We start from the raw sequence: 21881 nt of genomic DNA, 5'->3' as shown, positions 1-21881 counted from the left end.
CCTTACTCTGCAAAAATGCTCTGCCAGCATTTTTCTTGATGGATTTTTCCGAGGAAAACGGTCGTGTGTACGAGGCCTAAGAGTAAAGATGTGGATAAAAGCGCAAAAAAACTTTATTCAAGTTTGAGAACCCTGGTCAATGCTATCATTACCTGGTCCTCCAACCACAGTAAGTGAAAAATCTGCCACAGCACTGTCAAAACACAGTGAAGCCTTGTACACACGACCGAGAAACTCGACGGGTGAAACACATCGAGTTCCTTGTCGAGTTCCTTGTGAAGCCGTCGAGAAGCTCGACAAGCCAAGTTTCTCCATTCCCGTCAAGGAAATAGAGAACATGCTCTCTTTTTGGCTCGTCGAGTTTCTCGACAGTTTCCTCCACGAAAATGTACACACGACCGGTTTCCTCGGCAAAAAAATATCTCCCAGCAAGTTTCTTGCTGGTTTTTGCCGAGAAACTGAGGCCTCAGACAAATCTAGATACTTAAACCCAAATGTTTTAAATGTGTTTTCTAACCAAAAATGGACAATTTCCTTTAAAGGGGAGGTTCACCCTAAAAACGACTTTCTCTTATTACACTGGCCCCCCACATTACAATACGATTATGCCTATTAGGTTTTTTTTTATGCTGTACATACCTTGGTACAGCTAATTCACCCGTGGCTTCCGGGTTGCGAGTCCTGCGGGAGTGGGCGTTCCTAACATGCTGGTGATTGACGTTTTGACAAAAAACTAGTTCCCCCCCCCCGTCGCGTAAGCCGCGTCACGATTTCCGAAAGCAGACGAACGGCGATGCGCAGGCGCAGTATAGCGCCGACTCGCCGTTCGGCTCCTTTCGCCAATCGTGACGCAGCTTACGCGACGGGGGGAGCTCGTTTTTTGTCAAAACGTCAATCACCAGCATGTTAGGAACGCCCACTCCCGCGGGACTCGCAACCCGGAAGCCACGGGTGAATTAGCTGTACCAAGGTATGTACAGCATCAAAAAAAACCTAATAGGCATAATCGTATTGTAATGTGGGGGGCCAGTGTAATAAGAGAAAGTCGTTTTTAGGGTGAACCTCCCCTTTAAACATAATTTTAGTTGGGGAAAAAATGTTAGCCGTTTTTGATGTTGCATTTAACCATTACTTTAGATCTCCTCATCTATATCAACATCAAAGGGCCAATGCTCTTCCCATCCATGTTTTCAAATCCTTCATGGATGTTTACTGGATAATGCCTCTTGAGCTAGATTCATAAAGAACAATGATGTTCAATTATTTCTATCAGAAAGTATAAAAGAATATTCCTGCACTTAGTGTTAATCTCCCTCAAATCAGTGGCGGCCCGTCAAATAGGGGCGCCAGACCGCCACCCCCATGCTCTATCCAAGGCCACTATTTTGACAGAACACCGCCACCCCCTATTCATGCCTCTGGCCCCTTACAGGGGCCAGAGGCTCTTATAGGTTTCAAAATAGGGTGGGCTTGATGGCGCAGAGAATTGCGCCAGGAGCCCACCCAGGTGTTACAACAGTGAATGAATATTCGCTATTTGAAACACTGATTCTCAATCCGGCCAATCAGAAGCAGGTCTGAGAGACATTTTCCAATTGGTCAAAAAGAGAAGAGTCCCAATTGGCGGCTGAGGAGGGAAGAAACGGAACCAGCCACAATTACCGCGGAGAGCAGGGGAAGGGAAAGCCATCACCGCCGCCAAGCAAGGTAAGCTGCCAGTGAAGCCGGGGAGAAGCGTTGCCCACCATAGATGGGGTAAGTGCACCAGACCCACCCAACCGAAAGGGGGGTGGGGTTGGGGTGGTACTGTTTGCCCGCCCCCATTTTTTTTTTACAACCGGCAGCCACTGCCTCAAAGTATACCAATTCTTAACAACTCAGATAGCTGCATTCACTGTATTACACATAATAATACAAAACTAATAAAAAAATGGGGGTTTAGTGTGTTGTGCTGTCATTTACAGTGCATATAAGTGCCTCATATTCATAAACAAATCAAATAAAATTATAAATATATAAATATAGTGTCAAAATATGTAAATATATAACATATTCCCAAAATTCATAAAATGCTTAATAATTCATAAAATATCAAATAAATTAAATAATATATAATATAATATAGTATAATATATAATATAGTAATAATCCCAAATTCATAAAGTCCATGTGCTGGATTTGTTTTGGGTCGAGTACTGTTGGGTGATCACCAGAAGCACAAGAAATTTAGGAGGTTCATGGGTGGAGCCCTGTGATTTTCTTAAATTTATCACCATTCAGATTGGGACTTTTTTTTTTTTTGCTACATAACAGCACATGGACTTCATGAATTTGTTACTGTTTATTTTATTTTGTATGAAGTATGTAGTGAAGTATTAGGCATTTTATGAATATTGAGAATATGTTATATGTTTACAAATGTATACACTATGGCCCGACGTAAATCAGTGAGGCAAGAACAGTATTCACAAAGCACTCGCTCCCAAACTTGCGCCGGCGTAAGCCCGCCTAATTCAAAGTAGGAAGGTAGTGGGCGTGATCTATTAAAATTAAGCGTGACCCCATGTAAATGAAGGGCCGAACGAACGGCGCATTCGCGTGCATGCTCAGAATCACGTCGCATATACTCTCTAAGATACGACGGCTCAATGCCTACGACGTGAACGTAACCTACGCCCAGCCCCATTCACGTAAACGACGTAAAATACGACGGCTGTTCCGACGTCCATACCTTTGCATGCGCTGCGCCTCCTATATGGTGGTTTAACTTTACGCCGGACGTACGCCTTACGTAAATGGCGTAGATTACTGCGACGGGCGTAAGTACGTTCGTGAATCGGCGTATCTTGGTCATTTACATATTCGACACGTAAATCAATGGAAGAGCCCCTTGCGGCCAGTGTAAATATGCGCCCAAGATACGACGGCGTAGGAGACTTACGTTGGTCGGATGGAGCCAAAATTCAGGCGTATCTTATTTCAAGCATCAGGCGCATAGATACGACGGCGCATCAATGCACTTACGCGGCGTATCAGAAGATACGTCGGCGTAAGTGCTTTCTGAATCCGGCTATATATTTATACATTTATTTCTATTAATGTTGCTCCACTGGGTAGGGACAGGATGGCTTTTTGCTCGCCCCCATATACAGACTGTTGAGCTACTGCTAAATTTTACTATCTTTTGAAATTGCAACTACACATGGATAGCAAAATAATTTGACAAAAACCCCACAAAAAACAATTATTGCACAAGGATTAAAATATAACCCTGACATTGTTAGTCTTGACAACAAAAGCTCTTAAGCCTTGCCTTGCCCACTTAGCCAAAAAATGTACTCAACTGAAGACGTGACAGGTTAATAGGTGATTATTAATAATCACTTCTTTTTTTTTTTTCTGCAGCAGAATGGTCCAGATAAGAGATTTTTGTTGTAGTGGTATGTATGTGAAATATTGATTTTAGTTTTCTTTTCTCTTGAAACAAAGCGGATATACCTCCAGTATCACAGATTAATATCTCGAGAGGCTGGTTGCCAGTGAGATAAAACAAGGAACAACAGGCAAAAACATGAGAAGCCGTTGACTCAAGGAGGTTCTTTACATACATAGGGAGATAAGGAAAGAAAATCTTAGTAGGGAACTGTAGGATCAGATCATGGAGAATGGATAGAAAAATACAGAAAAAAAGTTACAAATAGTTACGGCCAGATTCTCGTATCCTGGCGTAAAACTATGCAGGCGTAACGTATCTCGTTTACGCTACGCGGCCGCAAGTTTTACGGGGCAAGTGCTTGATTCACAAAGCACTTGCCTGTAAAGTTGCGGCGGCGAAGCGTAAATCCTCTGGCGCAAGCCTGCCTAATTCAAATGATCCAGGTAGGGGGCGTGGATCATTTAAATTAGGCGCGTTCCCGAGCCAATCGTACTGCGCATGCGCCGTCCCTAAAATTTTCCGACGTGCATAGTGCTAAATGACGTCGCAAGGACGTCATTGGTTTCGACGTTAACGTAAATGGCGTCCAGCGCCATTCACGGACGACTTACGCAAACGACGTACATTTTTAAATTTTGGCGCGGGAACGACGGCCATACTTAACATTGGTTGCCCCTTATATAGCAGGGGCAACTTTATGCATCGCAAATGCTACGGAAACGTCGTAAATTCACTGCGTCGACCGCGCGTACGTTCGGGAATCTCGCGTAAATAGCTAATTTGCATAGACGACGGGAAAAACGACGTCGGCGACACCTAGCGGCGGGAAAAAAAATTGCATCGAAGATCTGACAGCGTAAGAGCCTTACGCCTGTCGGATCTAATGGATATCTATGCGTAACTGATTCTAAGAATCAGTCGCATAGATACGCCAGGCCAGATTAGGACTTACGACGGCGCAAATGGCGTTGCACCGTCGTAAGCCCTTTGAGAATCTGGCCCTAAATGCGGAGGTATGGAACAAAAAAAAAATTTTTTTGGTGCTCATATGCTGGACAGCTTATTGAGTGGACATGATCACAGCAAGGTAATGTTTTCTGATGCAAAACTGTGGCCTAAAAAATTAGAAATTGATGGGGAAATTTACTAAAACTGGTGCATTTAGAATCTGGTGCAGCTGTGCATGGTAACCGATCAGCTTATGGGTTTTAGCCCACGTTCTTATCGGGCCATTTTTGGATAAATAGGATGTGCCTAGGCATACCTGGCACACCCTGTGCACACGCCTATGAGTACAGGAACTACCTTTGAGAATCGGTGCGGCACACCGATTTGGATGGTGTTGTTGCCAGCAATAGCCGTTTAATAATTGTCAACAACAATGTTTAGGTAGGTAGTATTTGTCACGTAACATCCAAAAGAATGGCAGTACCCAATGTTTCCAAAAGCATCAAATTGTCTCCTCTGGCTTGTACGTAATTTAAAGTGTATGTCAAGACAATAAAGATTCACTTTTACCAAGAAGCCCTTTATGCTAGGGTCAAGGACGTAGAGCTTATGGAAAAGATGACAGTTAGGCCGAGTACTCACGAGCAAACATGTCCGTTCGAAATGTCCGACGGGCTGTTTCCGGCGTACAAGGCTGTTTTTTCATTTGGCCCGCTGGCTTGTACACACCAGCGGACGATATTTCCCTGCGGACCTGAACGCGTGCACGTAATCCACGTTTGACGTCACTATAAAGGGAAAGGCCAAAGTCAATGGCGACGCCCTCTGTTCCGCTTTTGCTAGTTACGGCTTTGCTCGTGTTAGTGAAGGTTTGGTTAGAGCTGATTCGCGCTTCTCGGTCTCCAGGCTTTAGCAGGTAGTATTTTCTCGTTCAGTGCGTGTGCTTGTGGGTACGTAGTTGGCATTCGGGTACAGGCGTGCAGTTCGTTCTGCTTAGCAGATTCGTACTGTGCGTTCGTATCTGTGTGTCGTGCGTTCTTTGCAGGTACCGCTGGATTTGATTGTGCTTTCTGTTGGAGTGTGTTCTTGACTGACCAGCCGGCCGGTTTGAAGCCATGATGGAGCAGCAGCGTCAATTTTCGCGAGTTGGTGCTGTTTATGGGATGGCTGCTGGATATGTTCATTATTCCAGTACTTTGGCCAGAAACAGGGGGCGGAGGCGTTTCTGGACCAAGAATTGGTTGCGCCAGCGTGACCAGTTCTCACATATGCCTCTGCTTAGGGAACTCCAGGAGAATAATCCTAATGACTATAGGAATTTTCTCCGCATGACGGACCCCGTATTCAACAGTCTGCTGGATCTTCTGTCCCCCTATATCACGAGGCAGGACACTGTGATGCGCCAAGCCATCACGGCCGAGCAGAGGCTTATTGCCACGTTGCGGTACCTGGCGACTGGGAGGAGCCTGCAGGACCTCAAGTTCTCGACAGGCATCTCTCCGCAGGCGCTTGGGGTCATCATACCGGACACGTGTGCTGCCATCATTAAAGTTATGCACGAGGAGTATATGAAGGTAAGTTTCCTCATTTTAACCTCACAATGTGTCTTTAATAATGTGGCAAACTAACTTTTTATTTTATTCCCAGATATGCTGTGTGTTTAACTAACGTTCCCTTTTCTCACTATGCATGTTGATATCAGCTTTTACATGTTCTTTTTATTTTGGCCTACCTGCATATTTTGATCTTACCCAATATTAACCTGTCCAGCATGCTATCTTCGGGCCAACCCCCACCATGCCACTTTTTTTTTTTTTTTTCTAAAAACAGTTTTAACACCCCCCACCCCCCCTTCAAAGTGTTTTTGTCCCCATCAGAGGGCTGTGGAGTCTCTTATTAATTAAGTGGGCCTATATATTTGTGCCCCGAAATTCTCCCTTCATTATTTGCAAATGCTATTTTAAAAATGTAAAGTTGCACAAGGATGCTTGTAGGATTATGTTTGCAATGTTTATGTGCCAAAGTACTAAATCTCTTTTTTTGTTTGTCCCCACAGCTACCCTCCACACCACAGGAATGGCAGTCTGTGGCTTCCCAATTTGCCGAGCGGTGGGATTTTCCTAACTGCGGTGGAGCAATAGATGGGAAACACGTCCGCATTGTGCCCCCACCCCACTCGGGGTCCTACTATTATAATTACAAGGGTTATCATAGTATCGTGTTGATGGCGGTGGTGTCGGCACAGTATGAGTTTCTATATGTGGACGTGGGGAAGAACGGCCGGATGTCAGATGGGGGAGTGTTCGCACGGACTGATTTCTATGATCGTCTCCAAACTGGTGGTCTGGCATTGCCACCAGATGAAGATAATGTGGAAGGACTTCCGTTTGTGTTCCTAGCGGACGAGGCTTTCGGCCTTGGACCTCACCTAATGCGGCCTTTTCCCCAGAGGACCCTCACCTTAGAGAGGAGTGTGTTTAATTTTCGGTTGTCCAGGGCTCGGAGGGTAGTCGAGAATGCCTTTGGGATCCTCAGCAACCGGTTCCGCCTGTTCCTGACATCGATACATTTGGCGGAATATAAATTGAACACCATTATATTTGCCTGCTGCATTTTGCACAATTTTCTACGCAGGCACTCCCAGACGTACCTAGCCTCCATGGGCTCTGAGGCAGGACTACCCTCAGAGAACATTCCTGGCCTGGACACTGGTCGCGCTGGCTTGGCCCCCCAATCTGCTCGTGAGGTACGCGACAAATATGTTGAGTACTTCATGGGTCGGGGGGCCATTGCTATGCCAGATCATATTTCTTTCTAATTCGGCCCCCAAAGAAAGGAATATTCTCACAACTAATAAATAATTAGACCATTGGACTTTATACAGTTGTTTGTCATTACTGCTTTTTCTCTATTTTTCTGTCTTCCAGGTTATCTCCAAAAATCGTGCACTTCTAGTGCCAAATTTACTTACTCAGATGTATTAACTAACCACATTTGCACATTATTCACTCATCTACAAACTGGGTATTCAGTCTAGAAATAAGAAGCCACTCATTTTTCTGCTTTTGATGTCTCATATTTTTTTTTTTAGTTTATTCATTTTTTAACAAGAAATGTGTATTTTTAGGCAGAAAACATTTCCTGCAAATTCTTGAGACAAAATATTGGCTTTTAATTATTTATTTTTTTGTCTTTATTGACAGTGATTATCAATAATAATGATCGAAACACAATGTAAGAATAATTTCACTGAAACTATACGCAAGAATTTTTGGGCTTGTCATTTGTTTGTGTCTAATTTTTTCAACAAGATTTTAACACAACACAAAAATTTTTGAATTTTTTACCAAAATTAGTTAACTTCTTTCTTTAGGTGAGATTTATTGTTCGTTTTGTGATCTGAAACTGGAAACATTTACAAACCAAAAAAGATCAACACCAAACAAAAATTAAAAAAAATAACAGCAGTCAGTCATATGGATGGTGTGCTTTCACACTGGAACACGCCAAAATTTCTAAATGCACACATTCAGTGCAAACTCGCCAAATGTCATTGGTTAAACAGACAAATGGCCACATGTGCTATCTGACATCATGGGTGATCAATGTCTGTGTTTTGTGGGAGCAAACCCTTCCTCTCAACTACTTGAGGATCGAGGAGGGGTTTGTACCCACACAGCACAGACAATAGATAGTCTGTGATGGCAGCTAGCACATATTGGCACACTGTGTGTGCATTTAGAAATTTTGGCGTATTATAAAGTACAAAAATTAAAAAGGGTTTTGTGGGCGGGGGATGGGCGGGGGATGGGCTTCTGTGGTTCAGTCTTTGACACGGCCCATCATGTCCATGATATTTTTGTAATTTTGGTTGATGACTAGCATCCTTTGTCGCATGTTCTCCATTTCCGTGCTACACTCTGAAATGACATTTCGCACATTCTGCTCCATGACTAGCATCCTTTCCTGCATAATGTCCATTTCCGTGCTGCACTCCATTAGTTGCTGTATAATGATAGAAGCACTTGCACGTGAAAAATGTGCTACTCCATCTTGATCCCCTAAAAAGAAACAAATTGGCATTCAAAATATGTAAATAATTTCCAGCCTATCTGCATATGTTTGGCCCTATTAATATAGGGGTGACACTGACCTGATGGCCTGATAATTTCCACATCCCCAATTTCTTCATCTTCTATCACTCCTCCTTCTTCCACCACCTCCCCATCATCTTCGACTCCTCCTTCATCCATCAATCCACCTTCTTGCAATTCGCCAAATTGTTCTTCCGCCACTTGCCCTTCATCTGATATAAATTCTAAGTCCAAAATAACTTCTTCCTCCTCTCTTCCTTCCTCCTTTCTTCCTTCCTCTTCTCCTTCCACATCCTCTTCTCCTTCCACATCCTCTTCTCCTTCCACATCCTCTTCTCCTTCCACATCCTCTTCTCCTTCCACATCCTCCTCTCTTCCTTCCCCAGCCTCCTCCTGCTCAACATGTGGAGGTGTTTGATTTTCCGGGTGTCTGGCCCTCTCTGCCTCCTCCAATTGCTGGCGTCTTCTTTCCCCTATAAGAAATAATAAAAAACAAAAGGTATACTCATCAGCACACAGATATTGGATATCATAAATCGCACACATTGCATAGACGATACATTTATGATGATTTTTGGTTGTTTATTCTTTCAGCAATCCTCCATTTTTGGCGTAGTTCTAGGCCAAGCTCTGATCCTGCCCCTTTTTTGCAAAGAAGTGACACAAATGGATGTCACCCCAAAACATTAATTCTCGTCGACCCTCCAAATAAATATACTTAGATTTTTGAGACACAGGTGCTTTGCATTTCAAGATGTTAAAACATCAGCTTTATTGGCATTTTGGAGAATGAATCTTGTTTGCCTGTCACATTCACTCAATTTAATTTCTGTGATTTTGCTAGTCAACAATGTTGGAAAACCAAGTTTGGGGCCAGTCAGCCATGTCCAGGTGTGTTGTTCCTGGAGTAACGTCACATTTTTGCTAAACAATGTCATATTACGCGTGTTTACTATTTCACAAAATTTGTTTAAGGTTGTTATTTGACATAAACACAATACAGTATCTACACGTGTTCAAAAGTACAAGCAGGCCAAGGAGGCAGATGTGAAAAAATACATGTCAACACATTATTGCAGACATTTCCCCCCCCCCCCTTAAATAATATGGACTTACTTTTACGCAGAATTTTTAGTATCTTCTTCATGTGATGTGGCTCCCTCAATTTTAAATCGGACCAACGCTTCCGTAGTTGCTCCTTTGACCTGGTGACACCAAACATTCTCCTCATTCTCCTTGCCACCTTGTCCATTATGTGTGACTTCCTACGGTTCGGTGTTTTGTAGGGCCCACATTCACCATCATAATCCTTCCTCCTCATGATGTAAACCAACTCCACCATTTCTTCGAACGCCATATTAGTGGCTTTATATCTTTTAGGCCTGGATCGGGACGGTCCAGCCTCTGTCCCTTCACTTGCGCCATGAGAGCTCCGTGCCCGCTCGTGTGACATCGCCATCTTTCCTTCCCACAGAGATTAGGGGCGTGGAAACGAGGAAATGTCCCGTCAGGGGCGGAGATGAGGGCGGGGATTATTGCATATGCGGAGTGTCGCGAATGCCAACAACGTATTGACGTACGTTACGCGGAGAATATTCGCGCGATTCCAGAACCTACACAGTTAACGCCATATTTACTTTTTCAATTGATTAGGGGCATGGCAAAGGTGACGAGGGCGGCGTTTCATACATACGCGGAGTGTATAAAAGGCGCTTGACGTGATTACGTAGGTTACGTGTTAATTCAGCGAGCGGAAGAAACGAGGATTGTGAGAGAGGCAGGTAAGAAATTTAAACATGGGATCAGCAGCGGGCTCTAAAATGTAGAGCAATGGGATGGGGGTTTGGTCTGTTGGTTGCACAGTTTTATTAAGCTATTATGTCTCTTGGATACCAGAATGTGATTTTCATACCCAAATGCTTTTGTAGACATCACAAAATAGAGAGATCAAAAATGCTGTGACTCATTATCAATTATGTAGGGTGTATTCAGATCAGGCCAAGTATTGTTCTGTGTTGGTTGGACAGAGGTCATTAGGAAGTTTCTTTCATGTAATCAATGCTGAGGGGCAGGATATCTACACATGCAATAGTGGCTTGATGAATGCTGTCATTTGTAATAATTGTGTATGGTTGTAGATTTATATTATTTCCTGCAATGTAACCAAAGGGGCGGCATGTATAAAAAAAATGTTATCTAAAACCAACCAATGGGGCAGAGCTGGCCAGCATTTTCTAAACAAGAGACACTGTGTTTGTATTTCTATATAGGTACTACTTTTTAAACAACATATTCTATCAATGTAAATGCTGAGGCTTTTTTTAATTGTGTTTTTGGTTTCTTTTTATTTTTTCAATCTAGAAAAAAAAAGAGTAAATCCTAATTTCCCAATGGATCTCCTGCAGAGCCAAGACATTATCCAGCATTTGCTGGATAAATTCAGGGAAATGCCCATCCTGTGGGATTCAAAGCAGGACCATTATCATAACAAGGACGTACGAGCGGCAGCACTTGAACAGCTAGCAGCATACATGAGGACATGGGTGCCAGAATGCAGTGCCAACATGGTGAAGGATAAACTTGCCAACCTCAGGGGCACATATAGGAGAGCGTACAAAGCTCACCAAAAGCAGCTAAGATCTGGAGCAGCAGCAAGACCACCAAAGGAACCCAAGCTGTGGTATTACAACCAGATGTCATTTTTGCGGGATCAACTGGAAGGCAGGGCATCAATGTCAAGTCTGAATCCCAACCTTTCCTCCACGCTACCTCCCAGCGGGACTTCCCCAGATCACCACAGCCCTGCAGAGTCGGATGAAGAGGGCCTGGCTGACAGAGAGGCAGATCTGCGCCTCTACGATGATGAGGTATAGTAGTTTCATAACTAGTTATGTAATAATCTTAATTATTGTTTGATTCTTGACTTGATATTGGTTAATAAAATACAAGCTGGGAAGTAAAAATCTAAAATCGTGGGCAAACAAATAGGTGTCAGGGATGACAACTGCAGGGGTCAGAGGGTGAGTCTGTTTTCAAGTTTAAATTCAAGGCAAAAAATAAGATTCAAGCATGAAAATGTGAGTGAGTATATTCCTAAATATATTACAACATGTCCCTTTTTTTTACACAGGAAGAAGAGACCAGCCAGGAGGTGGCAGATCCTCTCCTCACTGTCAGCCAGGACGAAGGGGTCAGTGGCAGCCAGGAGGAGGCCGGGCCCAGTGGCGTTCAGCAGCTCCCCAGGACAAGCACCACCAGCCAGGCTCCTCCCCTTTATATTAGGCCACCAGGCCGTAAGAAGAAATTGGGGGCAGTGGAGGAAGCCAGCCTGAAAATGATTCAGGAGGCGAGTGCCATCATGAGGGCCCCCCTCAACCCCACTGAGGCCTACAGTGCCTCCGTGGCACATGACCTCAATAAAGGCACGGAGGAGCAGAGGCAATTGGCCAAGGGCATCATCAACCAGGCCCTTTGGTGGATGCAGAGGGAGCTGCTGACCCCAGACACTGGGCTATGTGACCCGGCCCGGCTTGCTGAACATCATACTCCTGCTGCCACATCATCCCCACCTGCAAGGGCCCAGGGAAGACCCGCTGGAAGGCAGCCTGGAAGGAAGGTTGCAAGGAAGAGGAGACGTTGATGCCCTGCCTTCCATTTGATCCCCCACAAATGGCATCTTGTTTGGACTACCACAGCTTGGGTTCCTTTGGTTATGTGCTGCTGCTTCAGATTTTATTTTGTGTGCTTCCTGAGGTTGGCTAGTTTATCCTTCACCATGTTTGAAATGCAAGTTTGCATGTATGTTGCTAGCTGTTCAAGTGCTGCCATTCTGTTTTTGATCCTTTTTATAATTTGCTCAAATAAAAGCCTTTTTGTTGATTTGAAAAACGTGCCTATTGTTTGTAATACTGTGGGTATTATTTTAGGCATCAAACATTACAAACAAATAAAATGTTTAATCTAAACTATTCACTAACTCATGTGGGGGGGGGGGGGTCATTTGGTGTGCCAACATGGTAGACAATTTAAACAACCTTCAAAAAAATCATGTTAAATATACAAACAAAAGCTAAATCAAAACTATTTCCTATTAAAATATTCTAAATGGTGACATAACTATAAACACCTAAAGAAAGTGGGAAAGATAACCATTAAACATTAAAAGCAAAAAATTTGAAATGTGGAGGACCACTAAAAATATGATACGTCGGGCCAATAAAAGTTTGCAAAAATCTTACTACATCACAGCTAACAAATGTCACTTTTCAGTATGGAACAACTCAGTTGAAATAACATGAGCTAAATAACTGATTAGTTATAGCAAGAGAAGAATGAATAAAACGACGGCATCAAGCATTGGTTATTGTGTGTTTTGCTTCAGTGTTCTATTGCTAGAATTAATCTTTCTATTGACGAATGTGCCATATCCCAAAGAAACGTGAGTTTTACCTGAACGAGCGCTCCCGTGGCCTCATTTAGTCTGAGCATGCGCGGGGTTTTTGTACGTTGGTTTTGTGTACTCACCACCAAACATGTACGTTCGGACAGGATTTGAGCGGACGGTTTTAAAACAAGTTTGGAAATAAATGTCTGCTGAAAAACGGCCCGGCGGGCAAATGTACGGTGAAATTCTGTACGCTCGTAACTACACACGACCAAACATGTATGCTGAAACTGGTCCGCGGGCCAGTTTCAGCAAACATGTTTGGTCGTGAGTATGGGGCCTTAGGATCAGGGATAGGTTGGAGGACCATGACCTGGTCTGGGAGAGGTGGCATGTGGAGGAGGACCCGCCGTGAGCCGACGACTGGTCACCAAGGTACATGACATCCCCCGATATTCCTGCCTGCCCCCCCTCTCTGCCCCTTCCCCTCTTATCCTTTTTCTTTCTTTCCCCCGTCTTTCCTTCTTTCTAATTTCCCCCTCCTTACCCTATCCCCTCCTTCCTCTTCCCCTCTTCTTTGATCTCTAGTTGTTTTTTACATGTTACTGAACGTATAACCAAGTATGAAGCCGGTGTGTATGTACATTCAGCTGGAATTCTGAACTACCTCTTTTCTATCACACCTGAAATGCTGCTATATTCTGTATTTGATCTTGTACAAAAATAAAAAAACTGTTATTTGAAAAAAAAAAAAGATTCACTTTTACATTGAGTGGAAAATAATTAAAAACCCCTTTAACCACTTCAGCCCCGGAGAATCTGGCTGCCAAATGACCGGGACACTTTTTGCGATTCGGCACTGCGTCGCTTTAACTGACAATTGCGCGGTCGTGCAATGTGGTTCCCAAACAAAATTGGCGTCCTTTTTTCCCCACAAATAGAGCTTTCTTTTGGTGGTATTTGATCACCTCTGCCGTTTTTTTTTTTGCGCTATAAACAAAAAAAGAGTGACAATTTTGAAAAAAAGCTATATTTTTTTACTTTTTGCTATAATAAATATCCCCAAAAAATATAAAAAAAAACAAAAGTTTTCTTCAGTTTAGGCCGATACGTATTGTTCTACATATTTTTGGTGGCGGCGATCAGCAATTTTTATTGTGACATTATGGCGGACGTATCGGACACTTTTGATGCTCTTTTGGGACCATTGTCATTTATACAGCGATCAGTGCTATAAAAATGCACTGATTACTGTGTAAATAATACTGGCAGGGAAGGGGTTAAGTGTGTCCTAGAAAGTGAATCTAACTGTGTGGGGGCTGGGCTTACTGTGACACGACACTGATCACTGCTCCCGATCACAGGGAGCAGTAGATCAGTGTCCTGTCACAAGGCAGAACAGGGAAATGCCTTGTTTACACAGGCATCTCTCCGTTCTACAGCTCCGTGACACGATCGCGGGACACCGGCGGACATTGAGTCCACGGGTCCCGCGGTCACGGAGCTCGCGGTAGGGGCTTGTAAACACTTGTAGATTTGTTTTTCTAAGGCCCTGTGAATGAAGCCTAATGCTGGGTTCACATATATGCAAATTGGATGCAGATTTTTCCCCTTATCCAATTCACATGACAGGAGAGTGTGACCGTCTCTCAATAGAGCCGGTTCACACAGCTCCGGGGGAGCCCCGCATTTGGAAAGGGCCCTTTGCGTCTTTTGGTCCGATTCAGACCCTGATTGCCACCTGAATTGGTGAACAGGGGCGCACCAGACACCTACTGTGAGCCGCGGCCCGCAGCATGTGTGAAAGGAGCCTTAAACGCACTGATTTAATGGGAGAAACTGCGTTTGGGAGAAAGTGCGTTTGAAGCTAATATGTCCAAGATTACTAGAAAGTGGCTGTGAAAGTGGTTGTAAACCCATACAGACCACTTTAACCTACAGGTAAGCCTAGATTAAGGCTTACCTGTAGGTGCAACAAATATCTTTTAAACCTACACGGTTTAGGAGATATTTGCAGACAACGGCGCAGGCACACTGAGCGTGCCATTAGTGAGTGCGATCGTGCCGTCACTGACGGCTCCGGCTTGCATAATCAGGAGTGACGTCATCACGGCTCCGGCCAATCACAGCGCCGGAGCCGCGATACCCAGAAGTAACTCGGGTATCAATGTCGGCGGCGGAGGTGAGGAATGAGAGTCGCTTCGGGGGTTTCGATCTCAGGTAAGTAATTCATAATGAGCTAGTATGCTATGCATACTAGCTCATTATGCATTTCTCCTGCAGGGGTTTGTTTTAAAGAAAGGCTTTAGAGGGTTTACTTCCTCTTGAAGGTTAGATGGAAAATAATAAACATTAACGAAATTTGATCACTTCAAAAATTAATGAATTAGAATCCCTCTCTTATAATAGTATCTGTTTGATCCCTGATGGGATTGGGAGAAAGGGACTACTAGTATGTTCTGGAGCACCCAGAGAAAAAGACATTTAAACAGGAGGAGGACCTGCAGATTCTATACTGAACCTAGAAATAGAAGGCTTTTCTTAGCAGGTGCTCCTCAAGAACATGTGCTAGCTGGGCCTTTGATGACCTCGCACAGCCACCTGGGTAAATGCTCTTTTTTAAAGGTATCTATTCGCTTCATTTCTGTGTGAAGATTATAACAATGATTATTTCTGTGAATATTCAACCTATTTCATAGCATCTACGGTATGTATACATATATATATATTTATATATTTTTATTTCTTTTTTTCTTTTTTCTGTATGTAATAAACTTCTGAGAAGTCTATGTAGGTACTTACGTTGAACTACAACGTACATTTCTATATTAACTTATGAAGTTTCTATCTATTATAGATTACTTTCTATGTCCGTGCGTCCCTGAAGAAGCCCTCTGCAGGGCGAAACATGTAGGACTACTAGCATGGGACACACTTCTGAATGATTTCTGTGGTTTTCGATTTGAAGACATATTTCAATATTTAAATATCTTAAAATCCCAACATGCATCCATAAAATCCCACACCACACCCCGTTACTGGGGATTTGTATACGCGCTTTTTTAAAGTCTGAGGATACAACACAAGAGTATGTATACTTGAGGAAAGAAAAAATAATATATTAATATTTTATATTCTCCTCATTAATTTGATATCTAGAGATTCAATTTAGTGCATAATAATATTGGGGAACTAGATCCTCCTTCTAATATTTTCTCTTCAACAAAATTTTTTTTTTTTGAGTTGTTGGGTTGTTTTTTTTTTTTTCCCTCTCTCTCTTCTCTTTTCTCTCACTTATCACAATATAGGGGAATTCGAACCGGATTCCCCTCCTAAATATGTTTCTTTTATTTACAAAATTCCCCTAATTTTTTTTTCTTCTCATTTACACCTTAGGATATACACAGTATGGGGAAATTATTCCCCCGATAATAAATTTTCTCCTTTCACACTATATTAAAATATGTATTTTTCCTTTTTTTTTTCTTTCTCTCATTTCTCTTCTCTCCCCTTTCCCCCCTTATACGGATCCCTCTGCCGTGTGCTGGGACCCCCCCCCCCCTTGAGAAAAAGTGGGAAGATTTGGCCTGGGGTAGAAACAGGAGTAAGAAAATTTAGAAGTAATAATAGTAGAAGATGTCTCCTTCTTATTCATATTTTTGTAAGGGATACCTTTCGAGACCATAAATGTTGTATGTTTCGTCTGTATGGGTCTATGTATGTTGTTTTTTTATTGTACTGTTGTAAAAAAATAATAAAATAATTTTTGGAAAAATTGAGGAAAGAAAAGAAAAAAGACAACTTTGATTGTTTTTTCTTGGGTATTTATGATAAGGAAATATGACTATATAGTCATGCAAAACTGTAATACTATTAAGTTTATCCAGAGCAGATTAGGATCATATATACTTGTATACTATAGTATAGTATATTAGTTGTTAAAAGCAAACAAGGAAATAGCTGCGGGCTCGCTGCGGCTGATCTTTCCCCATTACTGACTTGTCATGCCTTATTCTGTCCTTCTGGATGGAGACAACCATCTTGTTATTTGCAGGGATTTGCTTCCCCACATCAGAGCTGGTACTGTGATGACTGGTAATCTGACGACGGGTGGGGGAATATTCAAGAAGCATCAGGAAAGATGGAAGAATAAAAAATACACAGAGGAAAAGAAAGCGTAAGCAGGGAGATCTTTGCCCTGCAGGTCATCAGGTACAGCTTCCACCCCAGCAAGAAGAACAGCACAGTCACCACACATTAGTACCATCACCATATCTAATTTCAAATCTGGTGAGACTAGAAGTCAGGGGGAGCATAGATGACCTCACAATGCATATTTCAGGAGAAATTCAAGACAAAAAGGAAACAGGGAACTGCTTATGTAAAATTAACAATTCTAGATGTTCCCCATAAGATATCAAATCTTAATTTTGTTGTGTTCAATTTCCTTTTTTAAAGACAAAAATCAATATCACTATTAGTCCCAGTTAACACTGGTGCAATATGGGAAACCCTGCGATTTAGTGTCGGTTCCTGCATTGCACCTGAATCGCACATTGGTTTACAACTGACATCTGCAAACTGCTGGGGGTGTCAATGTAAAGTCAATGACACCCCCAGATCGGTTCACAGATCGCAGTGCGAACTGTCAAATGGTGCAGGAATCGGATAGCATAGGTGTGAACACGCATGCGATCTGATTCCCGTGTGGACCAAAAAAAGGTTCCTGCACAATTTTCGTGCGAATGCAATGCGATTTCAGATATACAGTTTGTATGGCTGAATTTGAATCACACAGACATTGCATGTGATCTGCACAGCAATATGGTGCCAATCACATGCAATGTTTGTGATCACACAGTTTTGAAACCAGCCTTAAAGTGGTTGTAAACCCGTAAATTAAAAAAAAAAACCTGTAAGACAAAGGCATAATGAGCTAGTATGCAAGACTACTAGCTCATTATGTATTACTTACCTTAGATCGAAGCCCCCGCAGCCATCCTCGACCCCCCTCTGGCCGCAGACATCTCTCCCGGAGCTTGCTTACAGGTATCGCGGCTCTGGCGCTGTGATTGGCCGGAGCCGCAATGACTTCACTCCCGGGCATGCGCGCGGGAGCGGCCGTTAACGGCACAGCTAACTGAAGCAGCGGCACGACGTGCCATTGCTTCAGTGTGCATGTGCCGATCACTTCGGCACATGCAGACACAGGGGGATATCTCCTAAACCAGGCAAGTTTAGGAGATACCCAGGCTAGCTACAGGTTAGCCTTAATTTAGGCTTACCTGTAGCAAAAAGTAAAAAAACGGATTTACAACCACTTTAATGTAAAGGCTCTGAGCATACCGGTAGATGTGCGCACAGGGTATGCCAGGTGTGCCCGGGTACACCCTAATCACCCTGTGCAGCATAGATTCCCCCTATTGCCCCCTCCCCCCCCTGCAGTGCTGACAGCTTCCTTCCTCTTCTCTCCCGCCGGTTGTTGCTGCAGGGATGTTTTAGGATGATGGGGGAAGGGGCCATTACATATCTAAATTACCCAACCCCTTCCCTTTATGAATGAACATCGTGAGTGATCGGTAGTGTGTGTTTAAGCATTGGGGTGCACACCCTAATGCAATAGGCTGCACACACCTATGGCTCTGAGTATATGGTTTGATGGTTTGGTTTATGGTATGGTTTGATATAGTGCAATAACTACTTTTTAGTAACTAATGTCGGCAAACTATCAATCTATCACACCAGACTGGACAAAGGGTGAAAATAACACATTGTAAGTGTGAAAGCAGCATATCACTTTTGTATGGAGTTTATGTCTAACACAGGCAGTCCCCATTACAAGGGTATTATAAGTTATCACTGTGAATTTCAAGAATGTCCTTATCAATTCACCTAGCAGAGAAAAAGAAAACTGGAAAAAAAAAGGTGAATAAACAATCTTATCCAACCGTGCCTGCCAGACTGTCTCGCTTTAACAAATATTAAAACCATTATGCTTGCTGCCATGCAGGGCAGGTCTGTGTGCATACGCCGTAGGCGCCCTGGCACTGGACCATACACTGAAACACTGCGCCCCATGAGTTGGGTGACCTTGGGGGAGGACAACTATGATTCAGGCTGAGATCACAACGTGTCAATAGTTTCATGTCTACACGTAGAGGAAATTGAGGTTTAGTCTAAAGGCAATTTGTTTTAAAGGCACCTATTGTGTATTTTATGTGAGTATTTATTTCCGTCATCATTGTAACATTTATCCGAACATACACATGTTTATTAAACACGATTGTATTTAATATAAAGGTATGTAGGTTCTCTCTCCAGCCAGCACATTGTCAATCAAATACTATCAGGAAATCAATTTTAGGATAAGCCACCCAGTCAGTATTTTGTTCTCAACCACTTGCTGACCGCCGCCTGTAGATATATGTTGGCAAAATGGCATGGCTGTGCAAAGCAATGTACCTGTACATTTCTTTGAATTTGCCGCTGTGCGGGTGCGCGCTTGCCTGCCGCGAGCTCCGTAACGGTGACCGCGGACTCTACCATCTTCTAGCTGTAGAACCGATTCTCAGTTCTCAATTGAGGTGGAGAGTCTGATGAGAACTGTGTACTGCTGTCTATTCTACAGAAGCTGGTCTAAGGCCTCGTACACACGGTAGGATCGCCAGAGGACAGCGGTCTGAAGGACCGTTTTCATCAGTCCGAACCGATCGTGTGTAGGCCCCATAGGTTATTTAACCTTCGGTCAAAAAAATTAGAACTTGCTTTAAAATTTAACCGATGGACGCCTAACCGATAGGTCAAAACCGATCGTTAGTAGGCACTTCCATTGGTTAAACACCCACGCATGCTCAGAATCAAGTCGACGCATGCTTGGAAACATTAAACTTATTTTTTTTTAGCACGTCGTTGTGTTTTACGTCACTGCGTTCTGACACGATCGGTTTTTGAACTGATGGTGTGTACGCACGACGGACCATCAGTCAGCTTCATAGGTTAACCTAAGACAACTGTCCTTCAGACCGCTGTCCTCTGGCTATCCTATTGTGTGTATGAGGCCTTAGGGCCAGCTCCGGTAGAACGTGGCTTGCTGGAATACCATTTTTCTTATAATCTTTATTTTTATTTAGCATGGTACAAGAACAATCAAGTGTAAAGGAACAAAAATAAATAAAATAAAAAGGAAATAGTAACAATATAGGTATACAGAATATAAGCGTTCCAGGAGTCATCACTTGTAATAGAGGTAACAGTTATCATAGAGACAGTGCCGGCCCAAGACATTGTGCTGCCTGGTACCAAGAATGAAATGCTGCCCCCCCAAAAAAAAATTACGCCCACCAAAATGCCCACACATCCATTATTTTATATCATGATAACTAAAGTGGACCTATCATGGCTCTATACATGTACATAGGAGTATAAAAAGGACCTGTTATGGCTCTATTCATGCAATTAACCCCACAGTGGAGCGGAGAGCGGAACGGGAGGAGCGGTCCTAGCCCCACAGTGGAGTGGAGAGCGGAGCTGGCGGAATGGGATGGCGTGCGGGCGGCAATTTGCTTCCCCCCTGAAAGTGCTGCCTGGTACAATGGTACCATCGGGTCCCATGGTAGGGCCGGCCCTGCATAGAGAAGCTGAGAGCTACCTCGACACTATTAAATCCAAGGGAACTCTTCTATGTCACAGACTTTCGGTGAAACCAGACATATCTCCTTGCTCGTGCAGCGATCAGTCAGTTTTTTTTCATTCAGCCCCCTGCTTGCAAAATGCGTGTCAGCACAACTGCCTGTAGTCTCACCCAGGGGGCATGTGACAGGGTGACAATGCAAGAGTACAATTGGGATGGAGATGTCCCACCATAACAGGAAATGCCTCAATAAAGATTTTCATGGCAGGATCACCAGGTATTCTTTAACTGAAAGCTGAAGCTTAAAAAAAAAATTAAAACAGCTTTTAAAGAGAAAAAAGAGGATCACCACTCCAGGTGGGTCGCTATGTAGAGTAGACTGACTCAGGATACCGTGGGTGCTGGCAATGCACTGACCATGCATAAGATACGAAGAGAGGAAATGGATAGCCGCACTCCAATAACCAAAAAGGTTGTCTTTATTCAAACGAACAGCAAATACATCACTTCACAAGGTTACAGCAAAGGAACAGCCGACGCGTTTCGCACTAAGCTAGTGCTTAATCATGATTAAGCACTAGCTTAGTGCAAAACGCGTCGGCTGTTCCCCTGTTCCTTTGCTGTAACCTTGTGAAGTGATGTATTTGCTGTTCGTTTGAATAAAAAGACAACCTTTTTGGTTATTGGAGTGCGGCTATCCATTTCCTCTTTTCGTAGCTTTTAAAGAGGAAGTAAAGATTGATGAGTTTTACTTCCTCTTGATTTCCCTGGCACACGGCTCTCGGCGACAGGAAGTGACGTCAGACTGGGCTCAGGATGATGACGCGTTTCAATGCTTCCGTATTTTCTTCAGATCAGAACTAATAACTTATTATTAATTTACCACTACTACCTTTTTTACTGTGTACATGTTACACATTTTATTTCTCATCAATTTTGTATTGTGTTTCTGGCTTTCCTCTTGCGCCGTCGCTCTGTTTGTCCTTTCTAAAGTGCGCATGCGCCAAATACAGCATAGTTCGGGGACATTGTAAATATCTCTTAAACTGTGTCGGTTTAGGAGATATTTCCAGCACCTACAGGTAAGCCTTAATCTAGGCTTACCTGTTGGTGAAAGTGGTTGTACAACCACTTAAAAGTTTAAATGATTTTACTGTTTGGGCTTAGATCTACTTTTGGATGAACTACATTTATTAAAAAATGTATCTCTTTGTCATTTTTATTTTACTTCTCTGCAATATTTCTTAAGCCTCGTACACACGACCGAGGAACTCGACGGGCGAAACACATCGTTTTCCTCATCGAGTTCCTAGTTAGGCTGTCGAGGAACTCGACAAGGCAAGTTTCTCCATTCCCGTCGAGGAAAAAGAAGAAATGCTCTATTTTTGG

Source organism: Rana temporaria, chromosome 12, assembly GCF_905171775.1.
Source record: "Rana temporaria chromosome 12, aRanTem1.1, whole genome shotgun sequence".
Classification (NCBI taxonomy): domain Eukaryota; kingdom Metazoa; phylum Chordata; class Amphibia; order Anura; family Ranidae; genus Rana; species Rana temporaria.
This window is presented reverse-complemented; position numbering follows the sequence as displayed.